The sequence below is a fragment of the Saccopteryx leptura genome, chromosome 3 (genome assembly GCF_036850995.1).
Source record: "Saccopteryx leptura isolate mSacLep1 chromosome 3, mSacLep1_pri_phased_curated, whole genome shotgun sequence".
NCBI lineage: Eukaryota > Metazoa > Chordata > Mammalia > Chiroptera > Emballonuridae > Saccopteryx > Saccopteryx leptura.
In genome coordinates, this window is record NC_089505.1 from 87,181,843 (window position 1) to 87,203,110 (window position 21,268).

General features: G+C 58.4%; 1 protein-coding gene across 1 annotated transcript in view; it reads right to left on the minus strand.

Annotated features, from left to right (window-relative positions):
- PLEKHG5 (pleckstrin homology and RhoGEF domain containing G5) overlaps window positions 1-21,268 on the minus strand; it is a 54,645-nt gene that overhangs the window by 30,658 nt on the left and 2,719 nt on the right. The gene's annotated exons all lie outside the window — the stretch shown is intronic.

The following is a 21,268-nucleotide window of genomic DNA, read 5'->3' on the forward strand; positions in this document are numbered from 1 at the left end:
TTTATGTAAATGGCATCCTGCAATACTTGGACAGCATTTCAATAGTTACAAAACACTTTGCACTACAGAAATGGAGTCTCAGGGAGATGGCCAAGAGTCCTCCAAGGGACAGAGCCCACCAAGACCCCGGTCCACTCCCAGCTTGCTGCCAGAGGTTCCGGGTCGATGAGACCCAGGTATGGAAGACCCAGTTTCCAGTGGCACCTGGGTCCCTCTCCCAAAGGTTCCCTGTCCCCTTCCCCATGAGCCACTCAGCTAGAGAAGGGTGCCTGCCTTCCAGTGTGTGTCCCTCACATAGGTCGGCCCTGGGGACTCACAGGTGACCGGAACTCAGTCCCTGCCCTCAAGGACTTTCAGCTGATGGAGCTGTGGTGGGCCCCATGTCACTCAGCAAACACACCATCAGGATCCCTGAGGGCCCACCATGTGTCAAACCTGGGGCTGGGGACCCATTGGTGACCCTGACAAATCTTGGCGAGCTCTCTGTGGGGCCTGGCAGGCAAAGTGGCTCTTCGGAAAGCTGCAGGTCTGCAGTACAGTGGGGAGGGGACTCTTGGGGACAAGGCTGACGCAGGCTGAGAGGGAACAAGGGCACAGTGTCCCTCAGGGTCCTTAAGCAGGGTGAACTTGGGGGCTCTGAGGTCATACTGAGGACTCTCAGGCCAGACCTGCTTCGCTCAGCTCGCAGAATCACCTCACGGACCCTCTGCTTACTTGCTGTTCATAGGGCCAGCGGCCACTGTCCTGCTGGTAGCCCAGAGGCAGGGGCAGCTGAGGTGGGAGCAGCCTGTGAGGACCATGAAGGGTCCACGGGCCAGTGGTCCTGCTGCCCTCACAGCTTGCCAGGAGGAAGCTGGTGGGGGAGGGCAGGTTCTTTCCCAACACAGCTCCAGCAGCCCCTCTGCCACCTGGCTGTCCACTGGGACCTGGGCCCTTGGTCAGCTTCAGGGCTTCTCAAAACCCTCCAGACAAGGTGGACCCCAGGTCCCTGGGCTCCCACAACTCGGCCTGGGTCCAGGTTCTCATGCCCTATGCCCCAAGACTTCTTGGTTCTGGTTCTGAATTCTGTGGCTCCAGGCTACTTCCTCCACTATGGGGGTTCTGGAACTGTCTTCCCAGATTTCTAGGACCCACCATGACTGCTCCAGGCCACAGCCCCTGCAGGGCCGGACCACAGGGCCGTTGATGTATGAGTTCTGAAGTTCTTCCAGGCACTGGGGTTCTACCCAGCTGGCCTGCCTGGCCCCTAATCCCCGGTTCCAGCTCCTTCAGGGTGACCAATCTGCTTTCTCAACCCTCCATTCCAGACAGCATAGTCTCAGCTCCCCTGGGATCTAGCTTTCCGTGTGCTCTGAGCTGAAGCGTCAACCTCCTGGGGACCATAGACGAGCTTCCCAGAGGCTCCAAACACAGGAAAATTGGTGGGGACCCTGGCAGCTCTTGGGGCCTGGAGAGGGACCTCTAGGGAAGGGGGAGGGCCCAGACGTGGGGGCACATCTTCCCCATCACAGGCCTGCCATGGGCTCCCTCTAGGCAAGCGGCCCATTTACAGCCTGCAGAAAGAGTGGGCCTGGAGGAGGACATGCTGTACCAGGTGACGGCATACCCTGGACAGAGTTGACTAAGTCCGGGGTGGCCACCTGGCCCAGCCTAGTCAATCAGACTTACTCTCTTGAGAACTCGAACTGGGATGGGCAATGCCTCCTGGGCCCTGGAGCCCTGAGATCGTGGAAAGTCCGTCTGAGTGGGTACAGAGCCCTGCAATGGTTGGGGAGCAAGAATGAGGGGGCCCACGGAAGCAACTGGTCAGTGGAGAGGGCCCTAGAGCAAAGAGAGAGGGAGAAGGCGGCTCTGTACCTGCCTTGCTCCTCCCTGGGTCCCTGCCTGCTGTAGGACCCCCTCTAACTTGAATTAACCTGAGCAGGTGTCTGGCTGCTTGTCCTTGGCTGGACCCCTGGCAGAACCAGCAACCCTGAGCTTGCCGCCATGCGGGGTGCCAGAGGTAGTCTCCCTGGGTCTGGAACCCCAGCCCCATTCGCCTGCATCATCCTGGGGAAAGGCAGGCTCCCCAGCCCAGCAGACAGGACCCTTGCCAGCTCTGCCCCCCCGCCCCGTGTCTTAGTCACAGGATGGTGCTTTTGCCTCTCCCTCAACATGATCTCTACCACAACTGGCCGACGGGGCGCCTGGGCAGAAGTCGGCCGGCAGACATGTTTTGTTTGGCTGGGCACAGCGCTTCAAAAGAATTTGAATTGGTTGCCAACTCTGAAAAGTCAGATTTTACATAAAAATCCAGATTTCTGGCTTCTCTGGACAAACCAGAGGAGCCTGGCAGCTCTGGGCCCACATTCATGATGGCTTCAGTTTCCGAATTATGTCTGCCTTCGACTGGCACACACCCTTCCACCCTCCGCAGTCCCTACCACTCCCTATTGCCTCACATCAGGCCCCTCACTCATGACTTCTCCCAGATCGGACAGGAACTGAGCTTCGGATGTTCGCCCAGCCCTTCCTGGTTCTTTTCCCTACCCCCTGCCACATCCTCCACATCACCAGCTACTGACATCCTGCCCACTCTCCAAGGCCCACGTCAAATGCAGAGAACTTTGGGAAGGCCCATCTATCTCAGCATATCCAAATTCCAGATGAACCTCTCCCTCCTTGGCCTCACTCTCCTAGACTGGACCTTTGACTATTACTTTTTTTTTTTTTTTGTATTTTTCTGAAGTTGGAAACGGGAGGCAGTCAGACAGACTCCCACATGTGCCCGACCAGGATCCACCCAACATGCCCACCAGGGGGTGATGCTCTGCCCATCTGGGGTGTTGCTCTGTTGCGACCAGAGCCATTCTAGTGCCTGAGGCAGAGGCCACAGAGCAATCCTCAGCGCCAGGGCCAACTTTGCTCCAATGGAGCCTTGGTTGCAGGAGAGGAAGAAAGAGACAGAGAGGAAGGGGTGGGGGGTGGAGAAGCAGATGGGCGCTTCTCCTGTGTGCCCTGGCCGGGAATCGAACCCGGAACTCCCGCACGCCAGGCTGACGCTCTACCACTGAGCAAACCGGCCAGGGCCTATTACTTTTTTTAAGAAAAAAAAATTTTTTTTCTGTATTTTTCTGAAGCCGGAAACGGGGAGAGACAGTCAGACAGACTTCCGCATGCGCCCGACCGGGATCCACCCGGCACGCCCACCAGGGGGCGAAGCTCTGCCCACCAGGGGGCGATGCTCTGCCCCTCTGGGGCATCACTCTGTTGCGACCAGAGCCACTCTAGCGCCTGGGGCAGAGGCCAAGGAGCCATCCCCAGCGCCCGGACCATCTTTGTTCCAGTGGAGCCTCGGCTGCGGGAGGGGAAGAGAGAGACAGAGAGGAAGGAGAGGGGGAGGGGTGGAGAAGCAGATGGGTGCTTCTCCTTTGTGCCCTGGCCAGGAATCGAACCCGGGACTTCTGCACGCCAGGCCGACGCTCTACCACTGAGCCAACTGGCCAGGGCCAAGAAATTTTTGTGTGTGTGTGTTTATTTATTGATTTTATTGATAGAGGAAGGGAGAAAGAGAGTGAAAGAGAGAAACATCAATTTGTACCTGTATGTGCCCTGACCGGGGATTGAACTGGCAACCTCTGCGCTTCGGGATGATGCTCTAATCTAGCCAACTGGGTTATCCGGCCGGGGATGACTATTACTTTTTTTTTTTTTTTTTCTTTACAGGGACAGAGAGAGAGAGTCAGAGAGAGGGATAAATAGGGACAGACAGGAACGGAGAGAGATGAGAAGTATCAATCATCAGTTTTTTGTTGCGACACCTTAGTTGTCATTGATTGCTTTCTCATATGTGCCTTGACCGCGGGCCTTCAGTAGACCGAATAACCCCTTGCTTGAGCCAGCGACCTTGGGTCTAAGCTGGTGAGCATTTTTTATTTTGCTTAAGCCAGATGAGCCTGCGCTCAAGCTGGCAACCTCGGGGTCTCGAACCTGGGTCCTTGGTATCCCAGTCCAACGCTCTATCCACTGCGCCACTGCCTAGTCAGGTGACTATTACTTTTGATCTATCTTCCCCATCAAGTCACTCCAGGAACACAGCTGATACCACAGCTCTGCCTTAGCTCACACCTGCCAGGCCCTCTGCTTCCCATGCATGGTCTCATCTCGTCCTCATCTCACCATCTGACCCTCGGCAGCATCATCTAGCCCCCGGTGGCAGCCCCTGGTGGCAACCCCAGGCTATGCTAGCTACTGAGCATGGGCACTGAAGCTTGTCCAAACAGAGCAATGGTCTCACCGATGACTTGTGACATCGATTCCTTGTTAACATGGTCATGTTCGGGATATATTGAGTTCTGTAAAATACATAATTAAAATTAATTTTACTTGCTTGCTTTTAGTTTTAGTTAGTTTGTTTGTTTTTTAATGTGGCTAATAGAAAAATTTTAAAGATGTGATCTATTTTGATGAATAGACGAATCTCTCTACTGGATAGCACTGTTCCCCACAACAGTAAGTTTGAGGTTTGATCATTGTGCCATTTCACAGATGAAGAAGCTGAGTCTCAGAGGGCTGGGCAACTTGCCCAAGGCCATGCAGCTAGTGAGTGAGTGATGAGGCTACAACTTGAGCCCAGGCCCATCAGACTCCAAGTCTGTGCTCCTAATCATTAAGCAAAACTGCCCCACAGTGTCCCACGGTTGGGTGCTTGGCACCCATGAATTTATCCCCCCATTGTTGTTTCAGCCTGGCAGGCTGATACAAGTATACAAGAAACTGCCCTTGTTGTCATTCTGCATGGGACTCCACCTTTCGAGCCCCCCTCCAATCAACCTTTTTGCCCCAAGAAGGCAGGGCCTCCCTACCGACCATCTTCCAAGCACAGGCCTGGCCTCATACAGGCTGTCGCCTCCAGGAAGCAGCTGTGGCCTTGAATGCCCCCTCCTACGCTAGCCCCGCCCTCCTGGGAGCCTCTCTGTGCTTGGGCAGCTGCCGCAGGCTGGGCAAGGACTGCACCCCTCATCGGGGCGGCCTGTAGATGCGTCAGATTTGGCCCATATCTGGTCAAAAGCCAGAAGGGCATGTTCTGGGCAAGTGTCACTGGCCCCAGGATCTCTCTACCCCTCCCTCCTTCGACACTGGTCAGAGCATCCCAGTGGCCTGGGAAAGAAATGTGGTCCCCTTCCCAAAGCCTCATCGAGCATCTTGGGGCAGGACCATCAGTGGGGAGAAGGGGGCATGGACCATGGCCTCTGATGCTGCCCATGCCTGTAGACCAGAACCAACTCTGGCATTGTCCTCTGAGGCCTGGAGATGCCAACTACTGCCCCACCTGCCCACGGCCCTCGGGCTCGGCGAGTAGAGGTGGGTGGACACATTCAGAATTCCTTCCTGGGGCCAGAGAAACTGTCCACACAGTTCCTGCCCCCTGGCCTGGGGCCAGCCGGCCACTTCCTCTGGCGGAGGCTGCTGTGGTCACCTGCCCGTTTGTCTCCCATGGGCTTCCTCCCCAGGCTCCTCGGAGGAACCGAGAATGGCCAAGGGAGGGACAGGAGCAGGGCTGCAGAAACAGGTCTGAGATTCCAAGTCAGGACAGTCACGCTCTGGGCACAAGCCCCACCCTCATCACGGGGCCCGGCTGGCACCAGGGCTCACCGCCTACCCTTGATGGGCCCAGGCCAGGGACCGGCTGGCTGCAGAGGACAGAGCCCACACAGACAGCTGTGTGCCTGCTCGCCCACCCGGCGAGCCTCAGCTCACCCCGGGGCCTGCCATGTGCCGTGTACCCACCCATCTACTGTGGGCCGGGGCCCCTCCCCCAGCCGGGGTAGAGCGGGCACGGGGATGCACGGGCACGCAGGGCCTTGTCCGGTGGCTCTAAGGCTGAGGGTCAGAGTTGTGGGTCTGGGCGCCACCACTTACGACCTCGCTGAGCCTTCCCTTCTAGAGTACAGGGGACACTAAGAATTGTCCCTACCTCAAAGGGTGGGCACAAAGATGCCAGGAGCCAAGGCTTTCAAAAGTCTTGGCACTGGACAAGTCCTCTTTAAATGTCAGTTGTGGGGCCCCAGAGGCCGCAAGGACCTTCCTGTCCGGGGACTCAGTGGGGGGAGTAGGCTTCTCAGAAGTTGTCCCCAAGATACACCGAGTGGTCAGGGCATCCCAGGCAGAGGGCTCAGCAGGAAGAGAGTGTGGGCTTCCCTCAATGACAGAGATGAAGGGAGATGCCTGGGAGACCAGGGGTGCACAGTCTGATTAGAGGGTAACAGAGACCCTGCTGGGCCTCCTGGGCTCATGGCTGGGACTGGCTAAATGACCTCAGGCAAATCTCTGGCCCTGTGAGGATGTGGGCCACCCCACCTGCCTCAGGCAGACAGGAACCTGCCAGGGGAAGCAGTGTAAGCAGGCGGGACTCCCACAGCCTGTCCCACATCCACACTGCCCCTACCCACCCGCTGCCTGCAGACGGGGTTCCTCCCCAGCCTGGCCCTCCACCTCCCCACGGGTCCCTTTCCATGCCCCACCTTGCCTTATGGGCTCCTCCTCACACAGTCCTGTCCTCCCAGCCTCCTGCACACACCTCTGCAGGTGCCCCAGCTCCTGGGGCCCCGGTGAGCATGGCGCCCGCCCACCTCTCCATGCAGCTGCACTCCCCCGTCCACGGCAGCCAACCAGACAGGAAGCAGGACGGGGCTCATCAGATGAGGCACACCTGTCCTTCTCCCTTCTGGGGCCAGCGTTTGTCACTGCTTTGTAGAACCCATGACCCATGTGGTCCCCTTCCATGGTGAACCCCCAGGCCTGGCCATCACTTTCTGTCCCCACTGGTCACAGGAAGGGTCAGGGAAGACCCACACTGTGCTGGGGAGGCTGCACCAGGAGAAGCTCCTGCATCGTCTGGGCCTGGCGCCGAGATGTGGTGAGCGGAAAAGAGAACTGAGGCCCAGGACCCTGCTCCCTGCCCGGCTTCTGAGGGCCAGGCCAGGCCAGGCCAGGTGTCCAGCACTGGCCCAGAAGCATCGCGACAGATGGAAGCCACAGGCTACTATGGAATAACGGCATAACATCCGCATGGACTGCGCCTCTGCCCGCGTCATCCCTGTCAGTCCCCGCGACCCTGCTGGCATTGTCATGCCCATGTATGTACACGGCCTTCTCAACCTCCCACATCCAGGAAAAGGCCAGGTCGGCCTCCGAGTATGGGCTGCGGGGCTCGGTGTTCCTGCCACCCGTTTTACCCTTCAGGGGCCTTCACCTCGCTGTCCTGCTTCCTCATCCACAAAGGGGATTATGGGAGAAGTGACACATGTCCTGGGACCCTGACCATGAACATTCCAGAAGCACTTGTCCCATTGCATGGCCCCGATCGTGGAGGCGGAGGACAGAGGCCAAGCCCCAGCCTGAAGCCCACAGCCCTGGCTGCCCGCTCCAGGCCCCGCTGCCGGGCCCACACTGTCCGGCCCAGCAAGCCCACCTTGCTGCCCCTGCCCCTGAGGCCCTCAGGTTCTCGAGCTCAGGCCCTTCTCCTCCACCAGCAGTGGCTCCCACGAGGGGCACTGGCCCCCACACCACTGCTGAGCCAGTGACTGACGGTGGCATGCGCACAGTGACCGGGCCACAGGCTCTGGCCAAATGGAAGGCGGCCAGGGAAACCAGGTGTGGGAGCCTCCTGACAGCCCTCCCGGGAAGGGGCCACACCTACCCCCGAGGTCCTCGATGATGTCCAGGGTGGAGCTCCAGGAGAAGCGCTCCACGGCTCCCAGCTCCAGCCCGGCCAGCGTACCGGGCAGGGCCTCCAGCTCATAGGCGCCCCGCTTCTTCCAGTAGAGAAACATGCTGAGGCCTGGGACGGCCTGCCCACAGGGCCCGTGCCCTCCGAGGCTGGGCAGCCCCGGGGACCCAGGGACCACAGAGGGACTGCAGGGATCCTGGGGCTGGCCTTGGGCTGGCCAGCTCAACCCTCCCCGGGGAAGGAAGCATTCTGGGAGCGGCTGGGGGCCCTGGAGCTGACCAATGGCCAGGGCCCCGGCCCCACACAAAGCGCCTTTCTTTTCCTCCTACAGACATTTTACAAATTTCGACTTCCCGGCCCCCTTAGAGCCCCCACTGAGAAGATGGGCTGGCCGTCTGGGGACCACAGAGGCCCAGAAAAGAGTCTGATTGTTCCGTGGTCTCTTTGCTAAGATAAATTTTCAGAGAAGAAAAATGTGCTGCCCCAGGAACAATCCCAGCCCGCTGGCCCTGACCTCTGACCCCAGCCCCCAGGCCTAGCTGGGCCCTGCAGTATTTCTCAATGAGGAGTGGAAGCACCCAGTCGGGCACCGTGGAATGACCCCCAGAGCTGACTTCAGCTGCCTGACTGGGCACCCTCCCCAGGAAGCTCGAGGCACACCTCCCAGCTCCTCCGAGCAAAGGCCTGCAGGAGGCTCTGGGGGTCAGAGGGCTAGAGCTGCCAGCCGGGCCTCACAGTCAGGCTGCCAGCGAGCCCTGGAATCGGCCAGCTGGGCTCTCCTCAGGGGCCTCTCCCTGCCCTGGGCTGGCCATAGTTCACCCGGTAGCCCACCCACCCCTGTCTCCCTCCTTGGACAGTGTCACCCACACCAGGGGCAGCACTGTGCATGGAGCCCTGGGCAGGCTGAACGCGTGCAAAGAACCTCCGGCACCGTCAGTATGAAGCTTCTGTGCCTCCAGCACTGTGGGTGCAAGGCTGGGGACGGAAGGGTGGGGTGGGGCAGAGAGGTGGGAAGGGCTGGTGGATGGGAGAGCTTGGGGAGGGGTGCGAGCCACCCACCAGAAGACCCCTAAGGAGAGGTAAAGAAGCAGCTGTGCAGAAAATAAAAGTTATGAGTCCGTTTATCTCAAAGCCTTGTAAAAACTGCAAATGTTTACCCAGTTAGAAAGAAAAAGAAGAAAAAAAGAAAAACCTACGCCAGCTGTCTGGGGAGAGTCCTCTGTCCTGGTACTCAGGGTCCTGAGCAAGGCCTGCCCACGCCTTCTGGTTTCCACCATGGAGGTGGGATTGTCCTCAAGGCACAGATGAGGAAACAGGCCCAGCTAATAAGCAGCGGAACTGGGATCTGAACCCAGTTGTGTCTGGCTTCAAAGCCGACTCCGGGGGTCAGAGGGCAGTGGGCTGGCCCCATGGGAACCCAGAAACGCCACATTGCCCAGCTGCCTCTGTCTCACCCTCCCGTGGCCCCCCGGCCTGCGAGGGCCCCAGAAGAGCTAGCCTGGAGTCAGAGGCAGAGCCTGGGCAGAGGCAAACACCCCACCTACCAGACGCCTGGCCACAGAGAGGCATGAGGCCCCAGGCAGGGGAGCTGGCAGAGGGCTCTGCTTTCCAGGGGGGTCACCCTGGAGCTACGGTGGGTGGGAGGATGCTCGGGTGGCCGTCCAGGCAGCCTGCACACCCCTAGCTGAGGGCTAAGGTGCCAAGAGGCAGCAGAGTAATTCAAACCATATGCCTTCCTGCCCTCCTCCTGGGGCTCAGGGCCGGGGGTGGACAAACGTAGGCCCTTTGGTCCTTGATCTCTGGCACCCACGTGGCCTGGGCCTGAGCCCACAGGAGTTCGGGGGTGACCCAGCTCATGTTCACAGGCAAACGGCCAGCCTGGGGGGTCAGGCCGAGCTTGGAGAGTGAGACAATCTGTCCCCAAGCAGCCATGGCTGGTCTTAGTGCCCAACTGATGGAGGCCAGGGCTGCAGAGCTGGGGGCGGTCCCTGAGCAGCTACCCAGCACAGACCCCTTTGCACCAGACCTGGCATGGACCACCCTGGTTATGGTCTCAGAACGGCCCGCTCCAAAGCAGCCTCCTGCTATGGGTGGGGTAGTGACAAGATTTCTTTCTACCCTCAGCTTTGGGGCAAACACAAGGAGCCCCACTCCCTGAATACACCCACCGGGGGAGACCCAGCGGTGCCTGCCCCTGCCCTGCTCCCCAGGGCTCATGAGCCTCAGCCCCAGGTTCCTTCCGTCCCCAAATGTGCCTCCTGCTTCCCAGCTCCCTGCCAGCCCTGTGGCCTGATGTCCTCCTCTGGCTCCCACAGAGAGTCACCCACACTCCTCTATCCGGCCTAGAGGCCCCCCAGCCCTGCCTCACACCTTCCTCTCCATTCCCAAGGGCGGCCCAGCATGCCAGGGGTCAGGGCAGGCCCACTGGGCTGGCTAAAGGGCTCGTCGGTGCCCCAGGATGCCACCCCAGCTCACCACCCAGAGGCAGCCAGTGTCAAAGGCAGGGGGCCGCCCCAGCCCTCCCCGATCTGAGGAAAGCCAGGAAATTAGATTGTTGGCAAGAAAATAAAGAAAAATAGAGCGACCCAGAAGAAAGAAAGCCAGGCTGGCTGTTGGGCTCCCAGAGGGAAGGAGGTGGGGCTCCGTGGCCTCTGAGACCCCCTGGGCGAGGTGCTGGGCTGCATAACTGCCTTGCGCATTGCTCTGTCCCCAGCCCCAGGTGAGCAGAGTGATGACAGCTACACTTCGGAGGGCCAGAGGCCGTGCTGAGCATGGCCCCTCTGTTATCTCCTTGAATCCTCACATCAGCCCCACGACAGGGGTGAAAAAGCTCACGGGGACAAGGGCTAACTTGTCCAGGGCCACACAGCTCAAAAGGGACAAGCCAGGGACCACAGCACCTGGCCCTCAATGACGCAGCTACTGCAGAGCACAGAGAAGCAGGCTCAGCCCCCAGGACATCTGTTGGGGTGGTCCCAGCTGGAAGCCCCTCCTCTGACAGCCCCAAGGCCTCTCTCCCTGCCTCAGTCCCCCCAGAATCTCTTGGCCTCCTGATGGGACGATCTAAGGGGAACTGGAAGCCAATAGCCATGCCTCCCCTGGGACTGCCCCTGGGGCTGGGGACCTCTCTCCCTGGCCCTAGGCTGGGGCTGGGGCAAGGACAGACAGAGGGACAGGGAGCCAGAGAGCTGAGGCTGCTTCATCCAGGGCCTCTCAAGGGCCTTGGACAAGGGGAGGGACCAAGCATCTTTGAACTAGGAAACTCAGCTATTTCCTTGAGGGCGGAAGTGCCCCGCGAGGGCTGAAGTAGGAGCCCCCAGATGCTGCTGAGCAAGGGGCTGAAAGGGGAGCAGGAGCAGGTGGCCTGAACCGCCACCCACCCCACGCCGCTGTCTCCCAGCAAGCCACGGCATCGGAGACCTTGGCTGGGCCCCAACATGCCCTTCCCCACACTCACCCTGGCTGACCCAGGAGGAGGACCAGTTCAGGGTCCTCCCTCGGCCACTCTAGTTGGGCAGCCTTGTGCAAGACACGTCGTGAAGACTCCAATTTCACAGCTGTTAGATGGGTTAAGGAGAGAACCCCCCTGCATCGTCTCCACGAGATCCGGTCCACGGTGGGCTACCCAGGGAGCCTGGCAGAGCAGGTGTGCGCCCAGGGTGAAGACTTGAGGGGGGGGCTGCCCTCTGACAAGGGGCCTTCCCTTTCTGGCCCCCTCCTCTAGGCGAAGTCTGCCATGACCCTCTGTGGTCCTCTGAGCACCCCCAGGTGCTGGTGACCACATCCTTTCCTCCCCCTTCTGGCATTTGGGGAGGCCTGTCTGGACCCCCAGGGCGGCTGGCAGTGCCAGCTGTGCGTGGAGGGGTTGGCTGGAAGCAGAGCTGGTGCTGACAGGCTGTGCCCGGTGCCAGCCGCCCGGCTCGCGTGAGAAGCATCCTCACGGCTGCGCTGTGCTGTGTTCCCAGGTCGGGCTGCAGAAAGTGAAGCCGGCCAGCCGGCCAGAGGCCCGTTATGTAACCCAGCCCTCCTGCTCCCCAGCCTCTGCCCAGCGGCCAAGCCCCAGGGGACGTGTCCCACGGACCACCCACACTCATCAGACCCCCAGCTCTGGGAGGTGAGAACAATCTGCCCCCACCTGGCGGGGGTGCCAGCCACGGACCCTTCAGGACCACAGCCTGGTGGTGGCCCCTGGTGGGGTGGAGGCCAATCCCAGGTTGGCAGGTGGTGGGTGCGCCCGGGGCTGGCACTGGAGGCGGGGTGGGGCCTGGCGTGGGCAGCACAGAAACTCCTTGCCCAGCCAACCATTCTGGAGACTGGAAACATGGGCCTGAAGCCTCAGCCATCTGTGGGTCCATCCATTTGGAAGGTGCTGGTGGAGATCTGGGCTGCAGCCACCTGGCCACAAGCCTGCCCAACCCTTGAGCCTCAACAGCCCAGAACCCTCTCCTCAAACACCTCCTCACAGCCCATGGCTACTGCGGCCCACCGGCCATCAGAGCAGGCTGCACTCACCATGCCAGGAGGGGTCAAAGGTGACCCGCACTTCCTGTGCTGCCCACATGGCCCTTTTTCCAATTTGTGGAGGGCCCCAGAGCTGGGACTGAGACACACAGGTATAACAGGGCCCAGGACAGTGGCTCCTGCTCCGTCCCTGGAGTGGGCACTGCAGGCTTCACCCCCACGCAGCTGGGCTGCCCCAGACTCGGAGGGCACAGAGGGTGCACATGTGTGTGACCCAGTAGCACAGCCTGGGAACAGCGTGCCAGGCACAGGAGGAGCTGGGCCCCTGCAGCCAGGGTAGGGGATAGCCTGTGTCCTCAGAACCTGGGCCCCTGCAGCCAGGGTAGGGATAGCCTGTGTCCTCAGAACCTGGGCCCCTGCAGCCAGGGTAGGGGATAGCCTGTGTCCTCAGAACCTGGGCCCCTGCAGCCAGGGTAGGGGATAGCCTGTGTCCTCAGAACCTGGGCCCCTGCAGCCAGGGTAGGGGATAGCCTGTGTCCTCAGAACCTGGGCCTGCTCAGCCAGGGTAGGGGATAGCCTGTGTCCTCAGAACCTGGTCCTGCTCAGCCAGGGTAGGGATAGCCTGTGTCCTCAGAACCTGGGCCCCTGCAGCCAGGGTAGGGGATAGCCTGTGTCCTCAGAACCTGGGCCCCTGCAGCCAGGGTAGGGGATAGCCTGTGTCCTCAGAACCTGGGCCCCTGCAGCCAGGGTAGGGGATAGCCTGTGTCCTCAGAACCTGGGCCCCTGCAGCCAGGGTAGGGGATAGCCTGTGTCCTCAGAACCTGGTCCTGCTCAGCCAGGGTAGGGGATAGCCTGTGTCCTCAGAACCTGGGCCCCTGCAGCCAGGGTAGGGGATAGCCTGTGTCCTCAGAACCTGGGCCTGCTCAGCCAGGGTAGGGGATAGCCTGTGTCCTCAGAACCTGGGCCCCTGCAGCCAGGGTAGGGGATAGCCTGTGTCCTCAGAACCTGGGCCTGCTCAGCCAGGGTAGGGGTAGCCTGTGTCCTCAGAACCTGGGCCCCTGCAGCCAGGGTAGGGGATAGCCTGTGTCCTCAGAACCTGGGCCTGCTCAGCCAGGGTGGGGATAACCTGTGTCCTCAGAACCTGGGCCCCTGCAGCCAGGGTGGGGATAGCCTGTGTCCTCAGAACCTGGTCCTGCTCAGCCAGGGTAGGGATAGCCTGTGTCCTCAGAACCTGGGCCCCTGCAGCCAGGGTAGGGGATAGCCTGTGTCCTCAGAACCTGGTCCTGCTCAGCCAGGGTAGGGGATAGCCTGTGTCCTCAGAACCTGGGCCTGCTCAGCCAGGGTGGGGATAGCCTGTGTCCTCAGAACCTGGGCCTGCTCAGCCAGGGTGGGGATAGCCTGTGTCCTCAGAACCTGGGCCCCTGCAGCCAGGGTAGGGATAGCCTGTGTCCTCAGAACCTGGTCCTGCTCAGCCAGGGTAGGGGATAGCCTGTGTCCTCAGAACCTGGGCCTGCTCAGCCAGGGTAGGGATAGCCTGTGTCCTCAGAACCTGGGCCCCTGCAGCCAGGGTAGGGGATAGCCTGTGTCCTCAGAACCTGGGCCCCTGCAGCCAGGGTAGGGATAGCCTGTGTCCTCAGAACCTGGGCCTGCTCAGCCAGGGTAGGGGATAGCCTGTGTCCTCAGAACCTGGGCCCCTGCAGCCAGGGTAGGGGTAGCCTGTGTCCTCAGAACCTGGTCCTGCTCAGCCAGGGTAGGGATAGCCTGTGTCCTCAGAACCTGGGCCCCTGCAGCCAGGGTAGGGGATAGCCTGTGTCCTCAGAACCTGGGCCTGCTCAGCCAGGGTAGGGGTAGCCTGTGTCCTCAGAACCTGGGCCCGTGCAGCCAGGGAAGGGGATAGCCTGTGTCCTCAGAACCTGGGCCTGCTCAGCCAGGGTAGGGGATAGCCTGTGTCCTCAGAACCTGGGCCCCTGCAGCCAGGGTAGGGGTAGCCTGTGTCCTCAGAACCTGGGCCCCTGCAGCCAGGGTAGGGGATAGCCTGTGTCCTCAGAACCTGGGCCTGCTCAGCCAGGGTGGGGATAGCCTGTGTCCTCAGAACCTGGGCCCCTGCAGCCAGGGTGGGGATAGCCTGTGTCCTCAGAACCTGGTCCTGCTCAGCCAGGGTAGGGATAGCCTGTGTCCTCAGAACCTGGGCCCCTGCAGCCAGGGTAGGGGATAGCCTGTGTCCTCAGAACCTGGTCCTGCTCAGCCAGGGTAGGGGATAGCCTGTGTCCTCAGAACCTGGGCCTGCTCAGCCAGGGTGGGGATAGCCTGTGTCCTCAGAACCTGGGCCTGCTCAGCCAGGGTGGGGATAGCCTGTGTCCTCAGAACCTGGGCCCCTGCAGCCAGGGTAGGGATAGCCTGTGTCCTCAGAACCTGGGCCTGCTCAGCCAGGGTAGGGATAGCCTGTGTCCTCAGAACCTGGGCCCCTGCAGCCAGGGTAGGGATAGCCTGTGTCCTCAGAACCTGGGCCCCTGCAGCCAGGGTAGGGATAGCCTGTGTCCTCAGAACCTGGTCCTGCTCAGCCAGGGTAGGGGATAGCCTGTGTCCTCAGAACCTGGTCCTGCTCAGCCAGGGTAGGGGATAGCCTGTGTCCTCAGAACCTGGGCCCCTGCAGCCAGGGTAGGGATAGCCTGTGTCCTCAGAACCTGGTCCTGCTCAGCCAGGGTAGGGGATAGCCTGTGTCCTCAGAACCTGGTCCTGCTCAGCCAGGGTAGGGGATAGCCTGGGTCCTCAGAACCTGGGCCCCTGCAGCCAGGGTAGGGGATAGCCTGTGTCCTCAGAACCTGGGCCCCTGCAGCCAGGGTAGGGGATAGCCTGTGTCCTCAGAACTGGTCCTGCTCAGCCAGGGTAGGGGATAGCCTGTGTCCTCAGAACCTGGGCTTGCTCAGCCAGGGTAGGGGATAGCCTGTGTCCTCAGAACCTGGTCCTGCTCAGCCAGGGTAGGGGATAGCCTGTGTCCTCAGAACCTGGGCCCCTGCAGCCAGGGTAGGGGATAGCCTGTGTCCTCAGAACCTGGGCCCCTGCAGCCAGGGTAGGGATAGCCTGTGTCCTCAGAACCTGGTCCTGCTCAGCCAGGGTAGGGGATAGCCTGTGTCCTCAGAACCTGGTCCTGCTCAGCCAGGGTAGGGGATAGCCTGTGTCCTCAGAACCTGGGCCCCTGCAGCCAGGGTAGGGGATAGCCTGTGTCCTCAGAACCTGGGCCCCTGCAGCCAGGGTAGGGGATAGCCTGTGTCCTCAGAACTGGTCCTGCTCAGCCAGGGTAGGGGATAGCCTGTGTCCTCAGAACCTGGGCTTGCTCAGCCAGGGTAGGGGATAGCCTGTGTCCTCAGAACCTGGGCCTGCTCAGCCAGGGACCCTGTTCTGTCCTCTTTCTCCAGCTCCTGGTTGGACAAATGGTAGGAACACTGACATTGCCAAGTCCCCCTGTGTGCCAGGTACTGGACCAAGAGCCTAATGATCCTGTCACCATTACAATCACCCCCACCCCCATCTTACAGCGCAGGAAGCTGAGGGACCCATAGACCCGCTGGGGTCAGCCAGGAGGCCGGTGAACGCTGCACTGGCATCTCTGCACCACGCTCTGTCTGCCGCTGCCCCCTCTGTGGCTAACATGGTCAAGTTCCACTTGCTCCCAGGTCCAGTCAATGGCCCTTCCTGACCACAGCTGCTCAGAACCCTGAGCTGAGCACGTGGGCTCAAGTGGCCCATTCCAGGGGCTTGGAACCCTGAGCTGCCCTGAATGTGGGGGGACAGACAACAGGCCCCTCAAACCAAGGTGGCTCCCCAGAGGTGATGAGATGAGAGGTCCACTCATGTCCAGCATCGGTCCTGACCACTGTCACCCAACCATGTACCCACCACAGCCTGGGCACAAGTGCAGCCCATGCCATTCCAAGCCCCGGCCTCAGCTCAGGTCCCCACCGTCCTGTCTGGACCCCACCTCACCTTGCCCATGTCAACCTCCACAATGCGGCCTGGCACCTGGGTTCAGATCCCGGCTCCAGCTCCTGCCAGTTGTGGTGTCTTGGGCAACTCGCTTAGCCTCTCTGGGCCTTAGTTCCCTCACCGGAGCAGCGGCTGCACCACAGGGTTGCTGTGGCGGTCAGAGGAGGTGATTGGGAGGGCGGGCTCACACTCAGGGTTCGCTCCCGGTGGGGGCACCACAGCAAGAACGCAATGCAAATCTGAAAATGTCCCTGCTTTGACTAAAAACCTACCACCCTCCCTGGCACGGCCGCTCGGACCCTTGGGGACCCATCCCCAGCCCCTGCTCCTGGGGGATCAATGGTGTAGGACCCCACCCGTGGGTCCTCGTTCTGCTGCAGGGGACACACAGGAACAACGGAGTCTCGGCTCCGTCTAGACTGGGAGCCCCTTGAAAGCAGCTACTGGCTTCGTTCCCCCTGAAAGCAGGCCCAGGCCCAGCGGCCCAGAGCAGGCGTCAGAGGAATGCTTGTGGACATAGACTTGGATAGATTCTCGATCGACTATTTCTCGCCAGGGCTGACTTCTGAATACCTCAAGGCTCGGTCCAGCTGGGCTTACTTCCGCCTCAAAGGTAAAGGTATCATCAGGGCTCCCTGGCCCCCAAGAAGAGCCCCACTCAGGGGCAGCCCACAGCCCTGGACGTTTAGCTTGGGGTCAGATCTGGTCGCCACCTTGGAGGAGCTGAGACCCTGGCCAGACCCAGGCACTGTGTCAGCGGGCAGCCAGGGTTTTCCTAGCCCAGGTGGGGGAAGAGGAGGAAATGAAGGCCTATTTCTCGAGCGCTGTCTGGGGCTGCAGCACAATGGCCACATTCCAGTCTCACTGCTGCCTGCTGGCCACTGCAGACTTTTAAACCTGGCCAGACAGCCTGAGAGGCCGGGCCTTCTCAAGGGCCAAGTCTGTCCAAGGAACAAAGGCTCCCTCCTGGGCCAGCCTCCTGACCACAGAAAAGACGAGCCAGACTTCCAGGACAGCTGGGATTTCAAAATATCTAGCTCATTGTTGGAACACCGGCCCCGATGTTTGGAAACTACTGTTACTGTCCCCTTGGATGCCCCCAGCAGAGACCCGGGGGACCTCACACATCAAGGACCCCAATGTCCCCCAAGCCCAGGACGCAGGCCTAGGCTAGGGAGGCAGAAACTGGGTAAGGCAGCTGCTGGGTCTTAGCCCGTCTTGGCATTGTAGCGAATACTGGTCCTCGAGGTCCTGGAAAGGTGCTGACTGGGTCCTAGTTATTTGTATCTCCAGAAAAATAACGGGTGATAGAGAGTGACTGTGTGTGCGGGTCTATGTGCGGCTGCGCATTATTTTGGATACGCCCTCACTGAGGAAGGTGATTGTGGCAGAGGCTGGAATGATGGGCAATGCAGTTATCTGGGGAAAAACAGCAGCTCAGGCTCAGAAAGTAGCAAGTGCAAAGGCCCTGAGGCCCAGCTTGTGTTCAAGCTAAGATGACCGACTATTCAGCTTGCCCCAGATTGAGAGGGTTCCCAGGACATCGAGCTTTCAGTTTTAAAACCAGGATGAGTTGGTCACCCTGTTGAGGGAAACTCAAGGGGACCAGTGTGGCTGAAAGAGGGTAAACAAGGGGGAGAAGGTGAAGTCGGGGGGAGACAAGACATCGGGTTCCGTAAGGGCCAGGGAGGGCTTTGGCTCCTATTCTGAGTGAGACGGGAGCCTTCAGAGGCTCTAAGAGAGCAGGGATGTGATCTGACTTAGATGCAAAAAGGCTGTTCTCACAGAAGTGACATCAGAACATGGAGGGAGACTCAGGGACCCCGGGGACTTCCAGACCCTGCTGTGGCTTAGCTGGCCTCAGAAAGCCATCTGTCCTACCTCAGGATGAGTCCAACAACCTTGAGTTTCTTGTGCTTTTAAAACACACCATGGTTTGGGATCCGACACCAGCTACACAAAGACAACGTGCTGAATAGTCCGCACCTTTGGGCGTGTCAGCGGGGACCCTGCCCCCTACAGTGGTGAATTCGGTAAATGAGACCAACCTTCCCACTTGGGACAGCCAACAAAGCTGAATGAAAAATTATTTTATTTTTCATCTTAAAAAAAAAACACATCAAACCAGCCAAAGGGCAGAAGAGGAGCATCTAGGAAGGTACGCCCAGATGGTTTCGCCCTCAAGGGATTTATGTGTTCACAAGAAAGAGCTGGAAGACCGAGCTTCACCTTTACTGACCTTATGGGTCTGGGGAAACAAGCCAAAAGTCCCGGGACCTCAGACTTGAGCTTGGATTCAGGTCCACCCAGACAGGTGGTGTCTCCAGACATATGGTAGAAGCACATGAACATCCTCTAACACCTTAGGCCTCAAATTTTTCTTGCAAATAACTTTTTTTAAAATATTGATTTGAAAGAGAGAGAAACATTAATGTGTTGTTTCACTTACTTATGCATTCACTGTTTGAGTCTTGTGTGTGTCCTGACCAGGGATCGAAGTCGCAACCTTGGCGAATTGGGACAACACCCTTACCAGCTGAGTTACCCTGCCAGGGCCTCTTGCAAATAATATTTTTACATTTATTGATTGATTCTGCCTGACCAGTGGTGGCGCAGTGGATAGACTGTTGACCTGGGATGCTGAGGACCCAGGTTCAAAACCCCAAGGTCACTGGTTTGAACATGGACTCATTTGGCTTGAGCATGGGCTCACCAGCATGAGCGCAGAATTGTTGGCTTGAGCATGAGCTCGTTGAAACAATCCTGTGGTTGTTGGCTTAAGCCCAAAGATCACTGGCTTGAAGCCCAAGGTCGCTGGCTTGAGTAAGAGGCCACTGGCTTGGCTGGAGCCCCCTGGTCAAGGCATGTGTGAGAAGCAATCAATGAATAACTAAAGTGCAACAAGTATGAGTTGATGCTTCTCATCTCTCTCCCTTCCTGTCTCTCTCTATTGCTCTCTAAAGAAAAAAAATATTGATTCTAGAGAGAGAGAGAGAGAAACATTGATCTGTTCCTGTATGTGTCCTGACCAGGGATGAAACCCACAACCTTGACGCATTGAGACGATGTTCCAATCAACCAAGCAATTGGGCCAGGACTCTTGCAGATCATTTTTAAAATACAATGTCTGACCACCCTGCCAGATAACTCAGTTGTTAGAGCAGGGGTCAGGAAACTTTTTGGCTGAGAGAGCCATGAACGCCACATATTTTAAAATGTAATTCCATGTGAGCTATACAACAACCTGTGTACGTTACATATTATCCAATAAAAATTTGGTGTTGTCCCGGAGAACAGCTGTGATTGGCTCCAGCCACCCACAACCATGAACATGAGTGGTAGGAAATGAATGGATTGTAATACATGAGAATGTTTTATATATATATATATATTTTTTAATTAATTTTTTAAAGCTGGAAACAGGGAGAGACAGTCAGACAGACTCCCGCATGCGCCCGACCTGAATCCACCCGGCACGCCCACCAGGGGGCGATGCCCCGCCCCTTCGGGGAGTGGCTCTGCCGTGACCAGAGCCACTCCAGCGCCTGGGGCAGAGGCCAAGGAGCCATCCCCAGGGCCCAGGCCATCCTCGCTCCAATGGAGCCCCGGCTGCAGGAGGGGAAGAGAGAGACAGAGAGGAAGGGGGGGGGTGGAGAAGCAAATGGGCGCCTCTCCCATGTGCCCTGGCCGGGAATTGAACCCAGGTCCCCCACACGCCAGGACGACGCTCTACCGTTGAGCCAACCGGCCAGGGCCTGTTTTATATTTTTAACATTATTTTTTTTATTAAAGATTTGTCTGCGAGCCAGATGCAGCCATCAAAAGAGCCACATCTGGCTCGTGAGCGATAGGTTCCCGACCCGTGTTAGAGCGTCATCCTGAAATGCCAAGGTTGTAAGTTTGATCCCAGTCAGGGCACACACGGGAAGCCACCCATGAATGCACACCTAAATGAAACAGCAAAGGAATGCTTCTTTCTCTCTAAAATCAATCAATAAATAATAAAAAAATAAAAATAAAATACAGTGTTCAACACAGAAAGATAACTAGGCATACAAATATACAAGACCTCATGATTGAAAGCCAACAGAAACACACCCACTAGAACTTGAGATACTGGAATTATCTGACACAAACTCAAACACCACCTCATCTGATCTCCACAATGACCCTGAGTGGTAGACACTACTATTATCTCCACTTTAAAGATAATGACATCGAGGCTCAGAAAGCTGGTGATTTGCTGAAGGTCCCATAGCTAGTAAGAAGGAAAACTGTGATTCAGCGCTGGCTGGTGGCCTCTGTGATCTCTGCTAGGCAGGCCCTGCATGCCCTCCACCCTCGGAAGTCCCGGAGGTATGATGTGGGAGCCTACAGCTGCCCTTGTACCTCGGCTGAGAGCCACCGCATTTCAGTAAAGGGAGTGGACAGAGAAGAGAAATGCCTAGGGACTCTGTCAGGGGACACTGGCCCAGCCACCCACCCCACTTAAGTCAGGGACCAGCTCACAGGAGATGATGACCAGACAGAGCACACTGAAGGGCCAAAGTAAGGGGCGGATCAGAAAATGAGAGGCTCTCTGGATGATGACCTAAAAATAGCTATTAAAACACAAGCTGCTCATACCTTTCCACCCAGCAGCTCCACTTGTAGAAATTATGCTCTAGGTAGTCTTGAGCAAGGGCACAAAGGTGTAAGTAGGTGTAAGGATGTTCACTATGGCATCGCTTACAAGAGTGAAAAATAGGACCTGACCTGTGATAGCGCAGTGAACAGAGCATCGACCTCATGCACTGAGATCACCAGTTCGAAACCCTGGGCTTGCCCGGTTACGGCACATACAACAAGCAATCAATGAACAACTAAAGTGAAGCAACTAAAAGTTAATACTTCTCCTTCTCACCCCCTCCTCCCTCTCTGTAAAATCAATAATAAAATCTTTTTTAAAAAGTAAGCCTGACCAGGCAGTGGCGCAGTGGATAGAGCATCGGTCTGGGACACAGAGGACCCAGGTTCAAAACCTTGAGGTTGCTGGCTTGAGCATGGGCTCACCAGCTTGAGTGCGGGGTCGCTGGCTTGAGCGTTGGATCATAGACATGACTCCATGGTCAC